The sequence below is a fragment of the Apteryx mantelli genome, chromosome 5, assembly GCF_036417845.1.
Source record: "Apteryx mantelli isolate bAptMan1 chromosome 5, bAptMan1.hap1, whole genome shotgun sequence".
Classification (NCBI taxonomy): domain Eukaryota; kingdom Metazoa; phylum Chordata; class Aves; order Apterygiformes; family Apterygidae; genus Apteryx; species Apteryx mantelli.
In genome coordinates this window covers 33,961,960-33,984,095 of record NC_089982.1, presented here as the reverse complement: position 1 = coordinate 33,984,095, position 22,136 = coordinate 33,961,960, and positions in this window count along the sequence as shown.

The window sequence follows — 22,136 nt, the reverse complement described above, 5'->3', positions numbered from 1 at the left end:
CAGCAAAAGAAAGAGTTCTACAATCTGAAAGGACTGTGAATATTATCTCTTGAGAGCTAGATAACAACAAAAGTCACAAAACCTCAGATGGAAACCATCATCAACAGCAAGCATACCAGAACCAAACTCTACTTCCCTATTAGAAGAAGATCCTTTTGGACAGCTCACTAGTCCCATATGCTGGATGTGCAGCAAAGGTTTCTCTTTGGTTCTCTTACTCAGTGCAAACAACTTCATGCTATGTGGCTGAGTAATACCTGTAATTCAGCATCAGGAGAGTATGAAAAATGAGTGTAATTAATCCCTGGTAATATTTGCTATGTAACAGGTGCAGAATCTAAACTGGAGTTTAGGTTGGCAAGAGATATTGTTAACATAAGGGTTACAAAAAGTACCTGCACACCTTACAGTGACAGCTGTAAGATACTACAGCTATCAAAACCCAAAAGATGAAACCCTGGAGTTCAGAGTTAACTTGAAAATTGAGTCTGCCATTTATAAAAGATTTCAAATGCTCAATGGAAGTGCTCAGACTACTTTAATTTTGCTCCAGTTTTTTGTTTGCTCCTCACATATGTAAAGTCAAGTTCTAGAAATCACTATGCATGAAAAAAAAATGAAGGTTTGCAGAGTCATGTCATGCCAGTATAAATTGTGTTGACCAAGGGCTTTTTCTTAGATATTAACAAAGTTCAGAGACTATTGCCACCAATATCTCAATTATCTAAATTATCATTGTAAAGTCTACTCTGCTGGAATGGTATCTAAATTAACCTTTTTTTTTCAAAGGGACTTTGTAGTTATTAGCAATAAAAATTATCCTTGAAGAAGGTGCTGGATTACATAGGTGCTATACTTATGGAGCATAAAGCTTTGTCTTTCATGATACCTACCAGGATTTTTTAATTTTTCTTAAGTTCACTAGTACAATCACTCCTTTATTTTTTTCTTTCAGAACTATTCATGGTATCTTCTGAAGCCAGGATGGGAAAGGAGTCCAATCAGGAGTCCAGCCAGAACTCTGAAGGTAAGAGGAGAAGGCCTGAAATTAAGATGATGGAGATATATATATGGGCAGAGGTAAGGTGAAACCTTATGAGGGGAGATGACCATATGAAAAATGGGGGGAGAATGAAGGTGTCAGAAGCCCCAAAGGTGTTCAGATATGTCAGGGTGTATGAGACGGGGAAAAAAGGAAGAGCAATAGAGAAAGGCAGGTGGTATGACAAGCTCATGGATGGTAGACAAGATGGAATAGGGAAAATAGAGAGAATGAGATGGGCAGTTGCCATGAATAGCAGAAACAGATGTGAAGTTAGAGGTAGAACAGCCTTCTGAAATGCTGGAGACATATGGATGGGTTGCAGACGTGAAAATACGGAATATGCAGAAAACATGAGCTGCAGCCTTCCCAATAGTCCAGGAGAGTTATACTTGGCAGCCCAGTCATGGCGATTGCTCTGTAGATTAAGCAATTTCTCCAAAGAGAGCCATAGAAAGGTCTGAAAATCTACAGCCACAGAAAACCTAAAATTGATAGTTGGAGTAAGTATAGTTGGAGGGGGAGTAAAGCATGTTACTTCTAACACAAGATCATGGAGATGGTATTCTTGTTTGCATCCAGATGACCAAATATACATATTTAATAAACTTAAGCAATAGAACTAACATGGGAAACAAAATGGTTAAGAATTATGATGACTGGCTGAGTCACTGACTGTGATTATGACCTCAGAGCTAAGAATAACCTGAGCTGAGGGGATGACTCTGATTACAACCTTACTAGTAGACATGCAGTTATCAATATTTAGTTAGGAGCTAAATTTTGGAATGCAGACTGTTCTTCTGTTTTCAGTGAAATTTAACTCCTATATATATGCATCAATATATCATTAAGTTGTGTCAAAATGAAAAATAATTAAATGCTTCAGTGAATAAAATATGTTTTAAAACATTTCCCCTGAAAGAGCAAGAAAAAACTACCATGTTTCATCAAAAACAAAGATTGTTGACAAATCTGGACGCTAACTACTCTCATTGTGAAACAGCACAAATAGCAGCTGAAGGTTGGCCGTGGCAGCATCTCCTTAATGATTCAAAAATCTTAAAGAAAGCAAAGCAGACAGGAAACTTTTTACTAAGAACTCTGGATTAAAGAAATCCTGTCAGTTTACAGACATTTTACACTATATGTATGAGGTGACTGCTTTCGAGACAGCACATGTTCTGAGCAAAGGGCCATCCTGCAGGGCCATCTCCGGGGCTGGTGAGGCTCTAGGCACAGCATCTGCCCATTCCTTCTTCCACCTACCTGAACAAGTCTAACATATTGGACTTTCTGCTCAGGTGCAGAGGTAGCCACACTGCATGTACACAAATACGCATATTGCATGTACAGTGAATTCTGTTTCTCTGAGATGTAGGATCCTCACATATGTGCACTAAGTTCAAGACATTTGACACTGAGCATAAAGTGGCTTGGCAGTGTAGTTGCATGACTGTTAAATCTAGGGTAAGGCAGGCGGCAGGAGCATGGGTGAGATGGGGAATAGGCCTCCCTGTTAGAGCTTTTAGATTAGTTAAACTTTAACATGAAACTGCACCATGAGTCAGGAACTTCTGAGCACAAATCATAGCTCTGATATCAACTCCATTGGTGGCTGTGTGCAACTTACTTAAATGCAGGGTTGGTATCCATGAAGTGTAAATAGTAGTGCTTAGGTACTTGAGGGCAACGTAAGATTCAGTTAGCTAATGGTTACCATGTATTAATTAAGTATTTTAATTTTCAGAGTGTTGATTAAAAAAGTCTAAATGTTGAGTCATCGTGTTCTAGCTGCACGCTGTCACATGTCCTAAAGGTTTATTCATCCAATAAACAGCAAGGGACAGGTTTATTTATCCAGTAATCAACACAGCACAGCATGTGGCCCCAATAGTCTACTAATGGTAAAACCTGTTGTCCTGATGCAATTATTATTTATTTTTGAGAAGAGCTTTGATTTGTAAGAGCTGTTTTCGCTCCTGTGGATACAATCCGTCATGATTCAGTTTTGCATATGTATAATATATTTGCACCATGTCAAGGAGCAACATCAGACTGAACATGACTTTGTTACTAATTCTGTGTTAGATTTGCCCTGTCATAACAGCAAGACATTTGAAGAGGTTGAGGTTGGGATTTAGAAGCCTTGAAAACCAGTTACAGCCCCAGTTTCAGCCAAGCAACTGACTTAAAAATTGTGATGAGGAGCTGCAGTCCAGCAAAGGTGGGAGACCCAGACAGTTCCTCAGCACTAGCCTGTCAAGAAGCTGCCTGGGGAATAGGCCGAGACACTGAAAAGCTTGAGGAGAATCAGACCTCTGTTGGGATTAAAGGGCATACAACATGGATTGCAGGACCAGGGGGCTGATGTCTTAAAAGGTAGGTATAGCCATATGAGACAAGTTGATAGACCATATCTCCCACTGGAAGTTTCAAAAAGCAGGAAGCATCTCTGTGGTTCAGTATGGTTCTGGTTTAGTTTGGCTGAAATACTGTATTCAGACTCAGGCTTCTCTGCTAGATAAAACTGCCTCATTTACGAAGTACTCTGTCTCAGTAAAGGTTTCAGTTGGTCCACTGAAATAAATATATTTTCTATTTCAGTCCTTTTCTTCAAAAAGGTAACTGGCTAATCTTTTACAATCTCTTTCTCTCATATCTCCATTATAGGAATAAAGTTGCTTGCTACTATATATACTATTCTTACTGATATTTGTCTCATTGAACACCCTGAAGAAGGTGAATATGTTAGCCATAGTGAAACAATAGTGATTGGATTGATATTTGGACAATTGGGAACTTATCTGTGTGTTAGACTCTCCCTGACTGTTCTTTACTTATGTCTTTGTGAAATTGAGAATTATTCCAGTGAAGTCCCTCAGAGATCAGAAGGGCTTAATGTACTCAGACATTCACAGCAACTACCCAGAGTCAATGTACCTGCCTACAGCTCATGTTTCACCAATAAGATGTGCATCACTTTCAGAACCCTGACAAGCTAAGTGAACTTCTTGGGGCTTCGTATCTCTTTCTCCTCTTGCGCTGCACAAAACGTTCACAGCAAATGTGCCAGATTTTAAAGTCAGCATAAACTGCATTATATTTAGGATGTGTAAGGCTAGATGTTTAAATATGGCGAATCAAACTAAGTTATGCCCAAAAAAACTTGAATATGTGCAGTCCCTCATCTATTTTGCTCGTGCAAATGCCTGCTTTGCATGCATACATTTGCAATACAGATGCAACTTGAGTGTGTTCATATGAAAATGTGTCCTTATGTACTCATTTATATGCAACGGTACATGCTATTTTCGGGGAAAAAAACCTGTAATGGTGATCGTCTCTTTCAAGCACAGACTGCTCTTAAAACAAGAAGAGCAATGCCTATCTGAGGAACTTCGTTTGATAAATGATACATTTGATAAAATTCAGATACCTGCTGAGGAAATAGCCTGTTTATAGAAATAGAGTTATACATCAACCCAGATATCTGTCAGAAAATAATAAAAATAGTTTGGCTGTGAGGTCACCTGTGACTCAGAAATTAGACAGAATATGGACTGTGGAAGAGTTAGCCATAAGGCTATGGCAGAGAACAATGCATACTCCATTGAATTTGCCCTGAAAGATGTGTCAAATGTCACACCTTTCTCTAGAGCGAAAGGATTCACTAGATGAAGAAAATGTTAAGCACTGTGCTTCACTGCACATTATGCACAATTGACTTACAAGGTTTATTATTATGCGATATTTCTAAAGTTTTAGTGAAACATTCATTAGTTGCACATGCATCCAAATACATTTATATTCTAATTTGTGAAAGTATGATGGCGTACTTCATTTTTAAAATTAGCAGGTTTAGTTAAAGAGTGCCATTTCTTGTACCAGTTTCTAATGAGATGGTAAGCAAAGCCAGTACTGAAATTCCTGCAGCCACTGGCTGGCACTTACAGTGTCTGCTGCTTAATGAAGGAGTAAATTGTACCATAAATCTCCCATTTTTACTGCAGTTTCTTCATATGAGGAGTGGAAATCACCTTTCAGTCTTACAGGTTTCTGCTGTCTCCTTCTTCATATATTATCCATGTGTATTGTAAAGGATACTCATAAAGGGATGCAATTTGTCCAAGAATAGGCATTTACCAAATATCAAAGATGGTCATGCTATCAAATTTTCTGGACATATATTTTATGGATGACATTTGAAGGAATAACTGAGAACCAAATGCACATTCCCATTAAGAACAAATCCAAGAATGTGTAGGGAGTCCAGAAAAAAGTAAAAAGTTGAGTCTTGCAGAGCAAAAAGTTTATCCCTGAGAGATATGACCACGAGTTAATTAAGGTGTACCTTAAAAAAGGTCCCTTACCGTATTAGATCCTGGGGATTTGCCAGTATTAGAAGATCTATAAATCCTGTGAGGAATTAGCACCTTCGTGTACATTTTCTACTTCTTCTCTCACATTTATAACTCTTTCTACTAGCCCAGCATTCTGGCCTGTACAAAATTCTTTTCCCTGAGCTGACAAAGCAAAATATTTTAGTATGTGCCTGATATGTGGTGTATCAGAAGTCTCATTGCTTTCAATGGGACTACCGTAATGCTTAAAGTTAGATGCACACGTAAGTATTCTGCTGCATGAAGGATTCAGACAGATGGAGATACAGTAGCATTAGTGCTGGCTCACAAAGAGAATATCCAGAATGTGATTACACCATCTAAACTCTTTCCTCTTATTCCTGCAAGAGGCCCACAGCTGATGAGCAGTTGTAGAAACAGGCATATTCTTTTAAGCTGCTTAGATAATGCTGATAAGCCATGGATGTGCTGGTTCACTCGCATCTTTCAGGCAGTCTTTAGCAGCTAACATGAAGAATGAAAAATTCCTCCGAGATGCTGGTGTTACTGGGATCATCATTGCCTGGGCCTTTTCTGCTCTGCTGGCACTTGCAAACTCCTGCCAAGTGAAGTAATCCACTGTGCCTTGTATCATGGTTCGTATCTGGTTTTACCTTGTGTTTGCTACAGCGTGTGTAAGGTCCATGCACCATTTTTGTTATCTCTAACTGAGGCCTAGGTGTGTTGGGGCCCTTGCGGTGCTTCAGAACAATAATCTATATGAGATATAGAGCATGGAACTAACACTGTTTAGGATTAATTGCTTAGCACAACTTGCTTAGCATTAGTAGCTAAATTTGCTGAAGCCTTAGGCCTCAGGCTATAGCCACTGCTACGTGCTTTGAAGTAGTCCACCAAGGACACTGGTGCAGCTGGAAATGATACATCCTGAGAAAGTACAGATAAACTAGCAGAAGCCAGTGGGAACCAAGGTTAAGGGTAAGATAGCTTTGCTAAATAAGTAGCAAGGTACAAGGCATGATCGCTGCGTGCGTGATCGGTGCCATGACTGGCTACCTGTGACATAATTTGCATGGTGATTGGCCTAGCAAAGTGTACGACTGCACAAACATATATAAGATGGGCAAATTGCCGAATAAAGTTGGAATTGAACCTGCATTCTGTGAATGCGTATGATTCTTTCCCGTCACTCCCGCGGATCGCGACATAGGTGCTTTTCTTATCTTAGATATTTTTTGTGTACTGTCTAGTCTGAATCTTCTCTTACATCTATACCACTGTCATTACTACTGCTCATTCTCCTTACATTTCATGGACTGTATGACTTCCTTTGTTCTAATTATTTTGCCAAAGGTTAATCATAGGTTTCTCTGGGGTCTGAAAGATTTATCCCAGGTCATAATCATGATTTTTTTTTCTAGTTAAACCATCAAAAATCCAAGATAGGTTCTTCATTTGTAAATCAGTCGTACACTTTTCTTAGTGTCTTTTTATATTTGCTGTTTAAAAGTACATTCCTTGGATCTTAAGGCAAACGTCAGATGTCTGTCGTACAGTTTCACCATAGGCCTCCTCTGTGTTAACTGGAAACTAGTTATTATCAGACACAGAGCTACCTTCTGACTCTTGACTCTTTCCTGGCAGTTATGAAGCGTGACACTGTTTAATTTATTCATCCTTCATTTTTTAGAGAGTGTCAGTGCTGGTGAGTCCTGACTCAATATTTTCTTAGTTATACTCATGATACTCTGAATTATTCAGTAAACAGACTGTGTCAGAAATGTCTGACAGAGGTCTCTTTCATCCACTGTCATCATTCTAACTGCATCTAATCTGCGTTGCATGGTGGAGATACCCATGGTGGAAATTGTCCAGCCTGAGCAGGTATGTATGCACCCTGCATCAAATAATAAATGGTGCTATATTATTAATAATACAGGCACAGCTGTGCTATTGCTTCTTTTGACTCTGGAGTTTGGTTGCCACCAGCTTAAGTATCTCTGCATTATGCTATGCTGTTGGATAGGTACGTCCTTTACTACCTGAAAAAAGTCTATTTGGTCAGGTCAGATTGTCTTTCCGAGTAAGAAAATCATGAAGTGACAGGAAGCCCACTTGCAGTTAACAAACAAGTGGTTTTGTAGACAGAGGAATGGAAGAAACTTGGTATTCTACCCATTTGTGTCTCAACCTTGGTTACTTTTGTGATAGAGGTGGTGCAGGCTCCAGGCAAACCTTGCCTTTCCATCATTTAGCATTACGTCTCTCGTGGATATTTTTGCTGCTTAATAGATTGTGAAGTCACTACTAAAGTCTCTTTCTTCTGTACAGCTACCTATATTCATGAAAACTGTAAAAACATTGTATCTCTGAAATCTCTACCTCCCATCAAATATGGCTGAAATCAGCCCTTTTATTCTAAAGCTTATGATGAGCGAGAGAGGGGCAGACACACGAACATGATCATGTAAGCCTTGTTTCCTTGGAACACTGGGCAAAAGTATTTGACTTTCAGCTCAAGGAATCCCAGAACACTACAGATATCATACACAGTGTGTACACCAAATAACTTCAACTAATGAAGTACTGTGGAATGAGGAAGGTAGCAACTCTGAACAATAATGAAGGAAAGAAAATAAAGAGTATTTTATGCAAACATACAAGCATGTTTAATGAAATAGAAGTCAGATGCAGACCCGCTAGCAGACATTCTCCAAAATCAGGAACAGCATAACAAGTGCATTATGTTGGTCTTGTATAGACATCCTTGAAGATTTCACACTTAAGTGAGCAGATCACAAGGAGGAATTTAGCCCTAAGACATAGTATAGTCACACTGGTAATCAGAATATGCAATTAGTTTCTATCTTCTGCCAGAAATGTCAATGCAGTTAAATGATTTTTGGGAAGAGTTTGCACAGCTGCTGTTTCACTTACCTATTAGATCCTTTTCTTTTTTGCTTTTTGAATTCAGCTCCAATATTGGAACCCCCAAAAGAATTCTTAGCAAGAAAGTAATACATCTAGTTCAGATTATTTTGATTTGGAAGCTGTGAAAGACTTCCAAAATAAGCCAGCCGGTTCTTATTTTGACACTTTGTGCAGAGTTGCATGCATTAATTCAAATACATAACAACAAAAGGAATTGTAGCATTTTTTTGGTTTGAATAGCTGAATTCTTTAGTAAAAATTTGGATCACTAAGAAAATTTTCTCTACCTCAAGTTTACTTAAGATCTATGAAAAAAAGAACTACGGGGTATGCAAAAATGATGCAGGGTCAGATATGTATTCTGAAACATGAAATTGTGCAAACACATTTTTATTTGGATTCCATTTTAAGTTTCAGTGCAGATGGAGCCTGTGATAATTCAATAGTGGTGGTATTTTGTCTTCATCTTAAACTAGGTTCTGACATGTTCTTCACTTACAGTAGCTGCTGAGGGAAGCTTAGGTTAATGTGTAAGGTAATTGGTTCTTTGAACAGTTGGGCACAGTCTCAATCAGTTCCAGTTTCAGTATCAGATTTCTTTTAATCAGACAGAAGTACAGTCTTTTTCTGATGCTCTGTATGTACTGAAATTGTTTGGAAAGAAAACGCTTTGAGCAATACAGTGTGGAAACAAATGTTCAATGTTATAAATAACGTGTGATTAGACAAATAGACTAAGCTTGTAGAGCTTATTTATGTTGAATCATGACAGGATGTACGTGGACTTTTGTGCTCTGATTTCAATGCTTTCATTTTTCTGGGACAGTATCTTTTGAGAGTAAAACAATCCATTTCAAACATTGCATGAATACATATAGAAAAATAATTATTTTTCTTTATTAAATACAAAATTCTCTACTACATATTATATATCATATGCAAAAATAAAAACTCATTATTGGTGACCCAAAACATTTTAAAAAATGAGTCACATCCAGCCCCAGCTTTTTTAAATCTGCATGGTGTATACTGACAGCTTGATATAGAACTTAGCCAAATAAAAAGGAGAAAAAGGAGGACACCTTTTTTTTTCTGTAGTTTTTACATGAATGTTTGATTATCTTCATTCTCCTAGAATGATTTAAAGGTGACTGGAGAATTACAGAAGGTTTATAGTCTCAGAAACTACTGTAGGAAAACCTGGATAATGGAGAGGAAAATTAATTTTTGTTTAAGTGTTTATAAATTGTTTTTGGTTTCTGAATGTTCATTTACTTTAATATAAATCAGACACCTAAGGATTACATGGAATGTTCTTTCTGAGAAAAAGAATTGCCATTTCAATTTTTAAACAAAGATCTGGCTTAGGTAGCTCACGCTTTTCGGTGTCTATGGGAAGGCTCAAAGATACTTTTTATTCTTATAACCTTAAGCCAGTCACATTCTAGTTCAGCTGATGACCAGTCAGAACTTCAGTTCTGACATAAGTTTTTTTTGTTTCATGTTGTTTCTTACACACTGCTTATTATCACTGTAAGAGTAACAGCATCCTAGCTCTTTCTAGCACCCTGAGCTTGTTGCTAGTATTTACCTCTTATGCATCCATATTTCTGCTAGTGCAGAAGCATCTTACTCTCAGAGTATATCAAGGTGGGTTGGAAGGGATTGCCAAACCACCTCTCCGTCCTAAGGCAATGTCTGATTCCCAGAGGCCTCTAATTCTTGCTTCCTATCAGCATTAGACAGATTTCCTTCCCTTCCCTTCTGCCCAACTGAAGCATGACCAATCAGTATCCTCTTGTCCTGCAGCCTCCCCGATAAGGTGATGGTCAGGAGCACCTGACATACCTGTGTCTGAGCAATGCTGCCAAACCTGACATCCCTGCCTGAACAGGCTCTTGAGAGTCCTGCTTTGTACCAACACCCCACAAACACCAGTGCTTTTGAAGGTAAAAGGCCTTCTTTAATCCTTGGTCATTTCCACAGAACCCTTGCAAAAGATTAACTGTGGCTCACGACTTGTGAAATTGAGATTCCTGCAGAGAATCCAAATGATTTACCAAAGGCCACAAAATGATTTTACAGCACCTGGGACTCTCAGAGAATTATGTTTGCATTATCTGGTAAAGCAATTGGATTTTGTTTATTTGTTTATATTCTAATTTGTCTGTATTTTGAAAATGGATCGGGAGAACAAGAAATTACATCCTGCACTTTCAAAGTGCCTTATGAATACCAGTCCTACTAAAAGTCACTAGGGTGCACGTTCTGCAGTGCCGTCTGTGCTTTTGAAAATCCCCCCTGTAAACATCTTGAAGTTTTTTCTGACGAAGCTTCATCTCACATTCCCTCTTAAAGATCTGCAAAACCACCTCATTCTCTCTTCATGACACTCTGTCATGACATCTGCCCCCTGATGTGATACCTACAGAAGAGCTATGGTTGGCCTTCTGTGATTACTCCTTTTTTTACTGGCCTTCATTTTCTCATTATTACCTCCATGCTCTCTCTGTTCATTATCTGTTCTCTCTTGGCTTATTTTTACACTGAAAGTGATCAAGAACTGGACTGCTCTTTTCATATTGTGTCTATACAACACATACTAGAACATGGCTTGTTCAACAGCAAACATTTCCAACATAGCAAAATAATGCTCCAGCGTTTGACAATAGGAAAAAAGTAGGTGAATATTACATGAACAACATGTAAGTAGGGAACCCCACATAGGGACTCTTTGCCTCTACAAAGCTAAGAAGAACTTCAGGATGGGCTGGAGGTGAACGAACAACATCAGATAAACAAGATCACCAAAGTCTTGTTCTCAGTTTGCCTTACTGTGCAGGCTTATCCTGTTATGGTGTAATTGCAAAGGAAGCACCATGAAAAGATGTTTTGTTACGAAGAAATAGTGTAACATTGGAAATAAGTATAAATTGGGGTGTTTAAATAAAAGGAACTGGGATTCATCTGTAAAGAATGAAATGGAACTGATTTTTCCTTCATTTGAATAGGTAAAGCAGGGAGAAAAATAACCATTATAATGTCAGTGGCACACTTGCTAACACAATAGAAATAATCAGGATTTCAATTTAATGAGGTATTGTAGAACATGAGAATATTTTGAACTACTAATGAGAGAGGAAGAAGTGTTACTGGAAGTAGAAAATGGTAATGGGTAGATAGTTAGATATTTAAGACATGGTGACAGTTTCATATGAAAAAGAATTTCAGGAATGTTGATTAGCTTAATTGGTGCAGGAGAGATTTAAAGAAAGAAGAGATTCAAAAGAAGAACAGATTTACTCCTGTCTTTGCAAAGCAGCAATTAATATTAATTAAAACTGAGACAGGACAGCGTTTATGGCATGAATAATGGCACAACTCCTTTCATGTCCATGCAGCCAACAAAATATCCTCTAAATGGCATTGACCAGCACAGGTGAGTGGTGGGTGAGGGCAATATTGCAGAACCTCTGGAAGGATTACTAACTGCAGAGTACTTGGCATTGTAACTAAGAGGCTGCATGTATAAAGTATCCATAACCCAACTGTTGGTTTACATTGTCCTCTCAGAATATTAAATGACGTGGGGCAAAAGCTCACTGTAGACAGGAAATGTACATTCAATTTTCATTTTGTGTAGCCATTAGCATAATATTTAAGTTCTTGGTGCCTTAGTTCTTCACATGAAACTGCAGATTATGTAATATGGTCTTTCTGGCATGCTTTGTAAGTCATATGGATCTAGATAGAGAGTTGTACTGGCAAGAGCTTACAGGAACTAACACAATGGGATCCTGGGCTGGGCTGATCAAACAGGATCTAGTTCCCAAACCGCCTGTTACAGCCTGCCTGCAGCATGTCTGCTCTGAGCTTCCCTGGGGGCTGCATGTTCAATGCTCAGCTTAGTACATGCTGCCCCTCATGCCTCTAGTTGCTGGCTTGGGTCCAGACGTCCCCGCCTGAGAGCAAGGAAAGGAGTTCAGATCACCTTCATGCCTTGCCTTCCACCGACTCCCACACTCTGTAAATCCCATTTCTAAACTAGACAATATTGAAAGGACAGCGCACCCCAATGAGATCCTGATTACAGAAGGTGCTAAGGACTACCACTATGAAAAGGCCAAAGGTCCACCTGAGTCTAGCTACCCCATCAAGTGTGATTAAGGGACACACGAATTTGCCAAGAGCACACAAAGGTATGATGCTGCTCACCTATGTTGGCTGCCCTTGGCTCCCCATCTGGTGACAAGGTGCCCAGTTTCAGCTGGATTAAATCGACATAATTCTTAAGTGAGACAATCTCATTGCTGGATCTGGAGCAACAAAGATAACCTGCTTTCTCAACAGACTCCAAACAAGTATAACAATAACCACAAAAACATCTTATCCTTTTCAGCGAAAACAATAAGAATCCAACTATCCTGGCTTTAGGTGCAAAAGAGAGAAACAAGTAGTAATAACCTGAGTTTCTATTTGAGTATATTTAGTGGGACCAGTCTTGTTCACACTGATCACTGGCAAAATTTATACCATCTTCACAGGAAGCAGAATTAGGTCTGCTTTTTTCTTTAATGTCCACAGGCTTTTCCATTAATGTGACAAATTTGTAATTCTGCAGATTCTGAAATTGTGCCTTTACTATTAATTTAGTAACCCTAATTACTTTTAGTTAAGTAGGAATTCCATTTAATCTTAAAATACTCAGTATGAATTAGACAAGCTCCATGCAACCAAAACCTCTCCTTTTATTTGATTGTTATTTTACCTTATTTATTTATGATACTGAAAATACTGTTTAGAAATGTATTTAACAAAGCAAATATTTCTTGTTCAAAGAGCCCTCTAATGCCGTTGTTGAAATACGTTATCTTGCCTGTATAAGGTCATTAATGTACTTAATCTCTAAAAACTCAAATAAATTATCAGATTCATCCTAATCATTATTCTCTGGTTTGTTAGCTGAAATTGGACCACATTTAATGGTAATGCTATGTAAAATTTAACATGCTAGGAATATATAACAATTTCTGAAGGGCACAATGATAATCGGATGTGTCTAGACATGTAAAATATTTTGATGCCGTGACTTCTTCCAGTTAATTTTATGAGTTTCTGAGATTCATGATAATTTAACTCAGATGTCGTGTGGGAATTAGAAATTGTAGTAGTCATAAAATTTTAGCAGAATTTTTAGCACTGTTGCCTTAAAATAATAACACTACATGTGTTGTAAATAGTATTAATGTATTGTTTCAAGGGTTTAATGTATTCACTAAGCTTTTTAACAGCACAGGTACTTGTCTATCTGAAGAAGAATAATTTTAGACATCAAAAGCCGATAATGTATCAACCTGTTACTTAAGGATATACTGACTGTTGTTTGCTTCCTGCACACACGGAGCTGAGAGCTTTTCAGCTTCTTAAGCTTCTTTCATTTTGATGCAGCATCTAAGTGCAGCAGGAACCAGCTCATAAACACAGTCACTCTCAGATGTGGCTAAGGAATTGCAGAGCAGGTCGGGGAGTCCATGCTTTACAGTTGCAGGTGTGTTCCAGTGGGAAAATAATGTTGCCCAAGACAGCATCAGTAAGTTGGTCATGTAATTTTACATTGCAAAATGAGAGGTACTGCAGTGTCATTATTTGTAAACTTAATGGCTTTTGAGGTAATTGCCAAAGATCAAGGCCAACTTTAACTTAAGTTCTGTGGTCAGAAGTCTGCTTGTTGCTGCTATTTCAAAACTGTAGAAAAAACACTTTTTTTCATATCTTTCTCTTCAGTTCCCCTTGCTTTTCTTAGAAGTCTAGTATGCAAACAACTGGCAGAAACATGCCTTTGCTGATGAGTGTGTTCTTCTGAAGCACTGACAACGTTTCATTTATCAGACTGAGCCATTTCCTGTCCTGGTTTGAGTTTGGAGTAAGGGTTCTCCATACCTCATTCCCCCAAGTAGAAAGAGAGGTTTTCTTTTTTTTCCTCTGTAGAGAAAGAAGGCAATATAACAAAATATGACTTGGCACTGAAAATCTGGATGTGTTGACTATGACCACAGAGTTCTGAGAGCTTTTTATATCCCAGTTAGTCTTTACTGGGGCAGTAGCTGACTCAGAAAGATGGACTGGTTCATAGAAAGGACAGTAGCAGTTTGTTCCAATGATAACTTTGGAGGAAAAAATAACATGTCAGAAACACAGTGACAAATTTATGATGCACAACTTCATTCATTGATTTCAAACTTCAGTGTGTAACATGTTCAAAACTGTCAGGGCCCTGAGGGGACTAACAGGCTTTACTGTCCCTGTCCACTTCCCTGGGGCCTCCCCTCCTTGCCCAGCCCCAGGCCCCCATTTCAGTCCAGCCCTGGACTGTCAGTCCCTGCCCTGTGATGCCGCAGCAGTGCTGGCCTCCAGCCCTGCCATGGCCCTGCCCCTGCCCAGCCATGGGCCCTGCTGACCCTGACCCCGACCCGTGGGTGACTGCCTGGCCTGGTCTCGGCCCGTCCCTGTCCCTGCAGAGCTGCCTGATGCCCAGGGCTGGGCTTGTCCCTGACTGCCCCCGGCTGCCCTGCTCCCTCACGGGGTGGTGGTATGGACCCTGGCCCTGCCACCGCCAGGAGCCCCCACCAATACCGGCCCTGCGGAGCTGCCAGCTCCCACAGTGCTGTGACAAAATCTATCCAGAGGGTAGAGGCTTGGAAGTCACAGTGACATTTAAAAAGCAAATATCCATCACAAAAAGATATACCCATGTCATTTTTTCCAGAGGAAACTTATAAAACAACCTGCTTATTCAGATTGGCAGTATAAATGTAACTGCCCTTTATAGCTCATAATAAAACAGGGGAAGATTGCATACAGAAAATCAAATTTGTCTTCATATTAAAGAAGAAAAAGTTTTGGTGTATGAAAATCCAACTCTAACTGGGAACTATTACAGTTTGGCTGACTTCTCGAAATGAAATAGGCCCATCAGGGAAGTGTGGTTAAAAAACGGGAGAAAAGAATGATGGAAAACGTAATACTAGGCTCTTACAGTCTGGGGTTGAGCACTTACAGTGCATTGTGGGATAAACAGACTAAGTCCCTGACTGTGTTGAAGAATATTTTGTTCTCTGCAAGGATGGAGAAGAGAGAGAGCTTCCCAGGGCATCTGGGGTTTCTTGATATAGGATCTAGTTGTGCCTTCCTCAGGGAAACTGGTAGAACTGGCATAGCCAAAGCTAAGGCACACAACGTAGCTTTCTCTTCTGTCCCTATGCCCATACACAGAGGTCAGTGTGATTCCTCTTGGGGAAAACAACCTGTCTGGAAATTTTCACTTGTCAGCTGTTTTCCTTCTGCAATACCTTGATTTGCTCTGCTACCTGGCTGCCTGCTTGCAGGAATGCTGCTAAAAACGGTAGTTCCCTCTCCTCTGATGAATGTTTCAACACAGAAGGTTTGTAGATACAGTCATTTTTATTGCTATTTAGCATTTGCCAGCTTGAATGTATGATGCCAAAATACCAGCTGCCAACATCAGACACCATACATGAGACTTATTCTGAGAAAGGGGGTTGGAGGAGGGGCAGATAGTTTTCCCTCGGTTGACAAGAAAACTTGGGAGTTTGAGGTAGCTCCCCAGCAATATCATTCCCCAGGCAATACTGGTGGACCTTAGCATCATCCTCAAAATCATTAAAGGTTTTTTCTCCTCTCTTGAGATTAGCCTGAAATGCAGGACTTAGCAGAGCCCTGAAAAATTTTTCTATGTTTCTTTAGGATGTCCTGAGCTATGATACCCCTCAGAGTTGCTGGAAACAGAATCACCTCAGCACTGTAAAAAGAAATTAGGTTCCTTTTTCTTCAGTTACACTGTTATAACTCCTTACTCCAGTGTTCATACAGGAATATATTAGTAACAGAAAATACAATTATAAAATCTCTTGAGTTGGTGCATGAATAAAACCGTCAAGTAAGACAAAGTGCTAATAAAATCTTATACAACTTAGAGAATATTACTGTAATAACACTGAATGAAGAATAAGTCATACATAACAAAAATACAGTAATACAATACAAATAATATAACTACAATTAAGTATTACTTAATTAAAACCCTTTCCTTTATTGTCATTTGGTTATGTTCCACCAGGGGTCAAAATTGATCCCTGGTGTGACTTCAACGGAATGCTCACAGATGGATTTTTGCCTTTGATTAGGGCTACTCAGAGATTTATGGCACATTTCTTCTAAAGAAGCTCTGAACACCCTCTTCTGTCATTTGTATAAACCTGAGCTACAGGTTCTCAAGCTTCTTAACATCATGTCCCAGCATGTCTCTGCTCCTAACGTTTCTGAGCCTTGAATGTCTTCTAATGATACCAGAGCTTCTACAAAATGGAAATGTTTGCTTAAACTCAGGCTGCAGAATCATTCTATTACCTAGAGAATGCTGATATCAGTAGATGGGACTGTACTGCATAACAGGAGCTCAACTAGGCACACTGGTACATCTGCATCTGCATTAGCATTAGCATTACATTAGTTCAGATTGTGCACATTTGGAGCAAATCTGCCAGTTGTCCTGGCTTATAGTACTTTGGTCCATGCCACAGGGTAGAGAGAAAAACGTTTCTTAGGCTTTGCATGGCCCTGAGGGGATGGTTCTCTGATACTCAAAGCAGAGCACTATATTAAGGAGCAACTAGCACGGAAGGTTGCTTGCTTACTGAGTTTGAGATAAAACTGATGAGAGGTTGATCAGAAATCAATAAACCATTCTTTGTTTAAGTACCACCTTTGTCGCTTACTAATCAGCTTGCCAACTGAGCATAACTTATGAAATGGAGCATTTTCAACGCTGCCCTACGATGTATTAGATACAGTCAGAGGTCTGCATGTGCAAATTACTTTTTTATTAGGTGTATTTTTTAACCTGCATATCAAAGTAAACCAACCATCGCTTGCACTCACTGAATTCATTTTTTATTTGTTTTGGTTATTCAGTAGTTTATTCTGTATGACCACTGGTGTTTGAACGGAATAGCTGTCTCGATTCATTAATCAAATGAGTAAGCTAGCAGGAACTATCACCCCTAACCTCGTAAATGTCTTGCTAGCATTAAAACTTATTTACTATTAGTTTTACTAGTTCCTTTCACAATTTTCAGTTCTGTTAGGCCTAACTGAAGTTATCTTTTTTGATACAAATATATCTCCAGCTCCCTGGAAATTGCTTTATGACTTGGAGGATTGAGACCTGTGTTATTGTTATTGCATTACTAGCTCTCAAAAGGCACGATGCCCTATACAGCAAGCAGTGGGGCTTATACAGTAAATCCTGTGACCTTTCTTGTTTTTATTCTGCCTACATAGCAGAGTATGTAGAAACAGTATTTCATCTGCCTCCTTCTTTATTGCATATATGCACTGGACTGATGTTTCAGTGATTCTTCCACTATAACTGGAAAATGCTTTTCCTGTTCACTGTGCTGGATGATTGTCCCATTTAGCACATTCTTGAGCTTGATTCTTCAGACTAATTATTTTACAAATCTAAACTGCTATATCAAACTGACAATACTCAGAACCCATTTTTTTGCCTTTATAGAAACAGCAAACAACATTCAACAGGAATAAAGAATGTTTACGCAGTATCTAGGGGGCAGCTCTCATTCAGCTGTCATTCAGATTGCTGTGTGCATCAGGTGACAAAGATTATTGATCAATGAAGTACCACATTGCATGTCCCACACATCTTTCACTGTGAGTTTCCGTAGACTCTTGCCACATTAACATCTGAGAAGATCTATACTTACCCACTCTTAGCTATAAGCTGTCAGTTATATAGAATACTGTTTCAGTAACATTGTCCTTGAAAAACAGCCCTTCCCTTTTGTTACGATTCCCTCTTATCCCTTGGATTATAGACTTGGAGCATTATGTAGAAAATTACTTAGGATCCTCTCAGCCAGTAGTTTTTTTCCTCATTTTCTGATAGAGGCATTAGCTTCTTTCAAGAGCTTCCTTTTCCTGAAGACTTCACACTGATAAAGATATCTTTTCAAATCTTCTCTTTGCTAAAACATTCAGACTAAATGAGGTGGATTTTAATATCAACAGTGAAAACCTGTTTCCCTGCCAACCAGGTATGTACCCTGTAGTAGGCAGTTCAAAAATAACAGTATGCAGTCATGAAGTCTTTGTGTCAGCAGAGGCTCAGGTGATTTAAGCCCTTAAGTTTATGTACTCTGGAAAATATATTTTGGACAAAATTCTGGAGGCAAGTGGTAAAGACCATTACAATGCTCTGGTTGTCTAAGGCAACAAAGTGACCTTGTGTAGCTGTGGAATGGAGTCAAAACAGTATGTGGACTCAAGGAAGGAAAAGAATTTGGGAGACAGAGACTTTACTTCTTTGGGTTTTTTTTCATTTATTTTTTTTAACTATGGATCATTACTAAGAAGGCTTAATAAGGAGGCTAAGAAGCCAGAGTCTTTTCAAGTGCACAGTGAAAAGGCAAGAGGCAACAGGGGCAAGTTACAGCAAGGGAAATTCCAGATAGATTGTAGAAAAAAAAAATCACGATAAGGGTAGTCAGTCATTGGAGCAAGTTGCCCAGGGAAGCTGTGCAATCTCCATCCTTAGAGATACTCAGCATCAAACTGGACATGACCTTAAGTAACTTGATGGAATTTTGAAGCTCAAGCAAGCTTTGAAGTTGGCGATGCTTTGTGCAGTGCACCAGGTGACCTCCCAAGGTCCCTTTTAAGCTAAATTGTTATGTTTCTGGGGTTATAAACCATCTGGTAAAATGGGTTGGGATGAGAAAGTAGAAATTGAGAGGGTGAAGGGGAAAGGAGAGGGCTAGTTCTGCTGCCTATTGTAAACATATTTTTTAAATGTTTCTGTTTGGGACTATTACAGAAAGTTTAAGAAGGTGATGCTATATCTAGATGACTCAAATTCAGTCAGTCAAATTCTTATAGTAGTATGGCACATTTCAGAAAAGTAGTTTTTGTTTAAGTGTTTGCTCTCTTTATTATGTATTTTCTTGAATCTTGTTCAATTTAGCACTGTAAAAAACTGGATCCATAGCAATGCAATCTTGAAATGTAGCAGGATGTAGCAGGAACGTGCATGAAGATACACCATTTGGAACTACATCTATTTTCCAAAGAGAGTAAACTGTAAAACAATGTCAAATGTAGTAATTACAATATCTACTTTTGGCATGGTTGAACCTTGTTTGTGGAAGTGAAACTAGACAGGATTTTCAATATCATTGGTAGCCTGCTTATCTTTCATGACTTATACTCATTCATATTGATTTTTATATTCATTCATTGATCAATTCTTTTGTAACAGAGTCTGCAAATAGTTTCTGGCATAAAACTCTAAATTTGGGGATGGAATTGTAGTTTAGATGGAAAGTTGCAGCTCAGAGCAGAAGAGAAAGTCAGAAAGTACTGTGGTGATTATGCTCACTTCTTTTGTTTGATTGTCTCTTGTTTGTTTCTGAGATTTTGAAAAGGGTTCTTAAGATCCCTGGGCAAGGATGGTAGGATGGTGGTCAGTGATTTAGTAATAGCAATGAGAACATGCACAGATTTAGCAGTGACGTCGGTGATTCATGATTTATCTGATTCTTACACTTCAAAAAATATTTCTTTGCATCTCTCTGCATGGCATCATCTTACATCTTCTCTCCAAGATCTGCTGCATTAAAAAATCGGTAGAGCATAAAGTTGTTCCATTTTCAACATAATAGGAATCCAGATCTTTCTGGATTTTATATTTTTAGGTACTCTGAATGAGATCCCTGGTTATATCATTACATTTATAACATTTCATTGTCCCTTCTAACATACTGTTATGCTTAACTAAAAGAGGATATGTTAATGCACAAGTGAAAAGATGTTTAGTAGTAAAAATTCAAATTATTTCTGCCTCAATCAGCATTTTTCCTCAGAAATGCTGGGCAAACATAGCAGCACGTTAGAGCCTTTCACATATACAAATACAAAAAATATATCATCATTCAGCGGTCAGTGAAAGAGAAACTCACTAAAGTGACATTTCAGTGTATATTTATGATATATTAATGTATTTGAAATGCTCTACTAAATCACTTTCCTCTTTGCCTTCCCTTGTGCCTTTACTATCTTATTCATGTATAATTCCTTTCTTCCTTATGTGAAAACTCTCTGTTCCATACGAACTGTGAAAGCATTACCATCAATATAGTTACTACTTCTCTGATCCTGAATGAGGGACAGAGGCTTTGGAAGCAATGGGAAATGACTACGAGAAACAGTTTTAATCTGCATAATTGAACACTGCCAAACAACAGCTATTGAAGTGAAACTTCAGCATAGTATCTCCAGCAGATGTTTATGTTCCTGATCTCTTAAACCACTAAATACTACCATCTCTGTTGAGGCTGTGAAATTGAGCTATCTTTTTCACTCCTCAGGGTGATGCCCTATTTTCAGTAGCACCAGAAATGTTTCTGCAAGGAAGGTGTATGCTCATAGAGACCACTGTGCCATTGATCTTCCCTGTGGGATTTAAAGGATTCTTCGGGGATGTCTTCCCCAGGCAGTACTTGCTACTAGGGTGGGCTGGACATGTGCTGCAGGCGAGCCCCTAAGTGTCAGACTGAACCACTGATTTCAGAGATTTTGCACGGGGTCTGAGGGCTATGTTTTTGTTTGAGTAAAGGTGTTGGTGGCTGACTCATGGTGACTCAAGCAAGTCAAGAGCTGTGCTGATTACTCTGTTCTTCAAAGTTGAATGGTTGGCTTCAGATCATCCTAAGGCCAGATATTTAGGTTTGCGGTCCAGACTTAACCCTGAGCTCATCAAAGATGGTGGGAGTTCTGCTGAGTTTAGGGAGACTCAGATTTTACACATAAAGGCAAATATTTTCTCTCGCCTGAGTAGCCAACTGACAGAAGAATAAAGGGATTAGAGCCTCAGGGTGGGAAGGTTGGCTCTGTAACTTGCTTTCGTTCTCCTTGAGTTTGTTAATTAAGAGAATTTTGGAAAAACAGGGGCTAAGAAGCTGTTAAATGAAGAGCTGCTATGGCTGCCCTCCCTCTGGAGTTCCCTCTTGCTCGAGAGGGCTCCCTCCTCCCTCACTGCTCAAGATCATTTTAGAAAGGCCCTGCAGTTCTTTACTGTAATTGTTGACTTATTCAGTGAAGTTCTTACATAGTTTTTTTAGAAGCTACTAAAATGCATGCATATATAGCCCTGGAACCCTAGTTCCAGTCTTTGCATTTACAAGAGCTGCTATGTTTAATTAACAGCTAGAACTGGTGCACAGCAAAAAGAATACATAAAATCAGAGGTAAATAAGCATACTTTCATCCTGAATCTGTGTGGAGAAGTAGCGTATGTACCTCATTAACGAAGTCTCTAGTGCATATATCTCAACTTGATAACAAATTAGAGAGAGAGATGTAAAGTCTGTAATGAGTGATGCTCCTTCACTGCTGAGCATTCTTCACTACCACTGGCATGTATGAGAACTCAGAGCAGTCAGCACCCTACAAGATCAGGTCTTTGGTAACTATTTCAGTTAACATTGTGTTGGAATCCTGTCCTTGGAGGCCAGAGCACATGCTCTTAACTATTATATCTCTAGAATCTACATGAATAAAAATGATTTTTATAACTAAAATTCAGCAGATATGACTGATTACACTTTAGGAATGGATCTGTTGCTTGAGTAGGAACCATTTTTACAATCACATTTTCAGAGAAGCAAGCTGGAAATTATTTAACATTGGCAAAGCATACATATGTT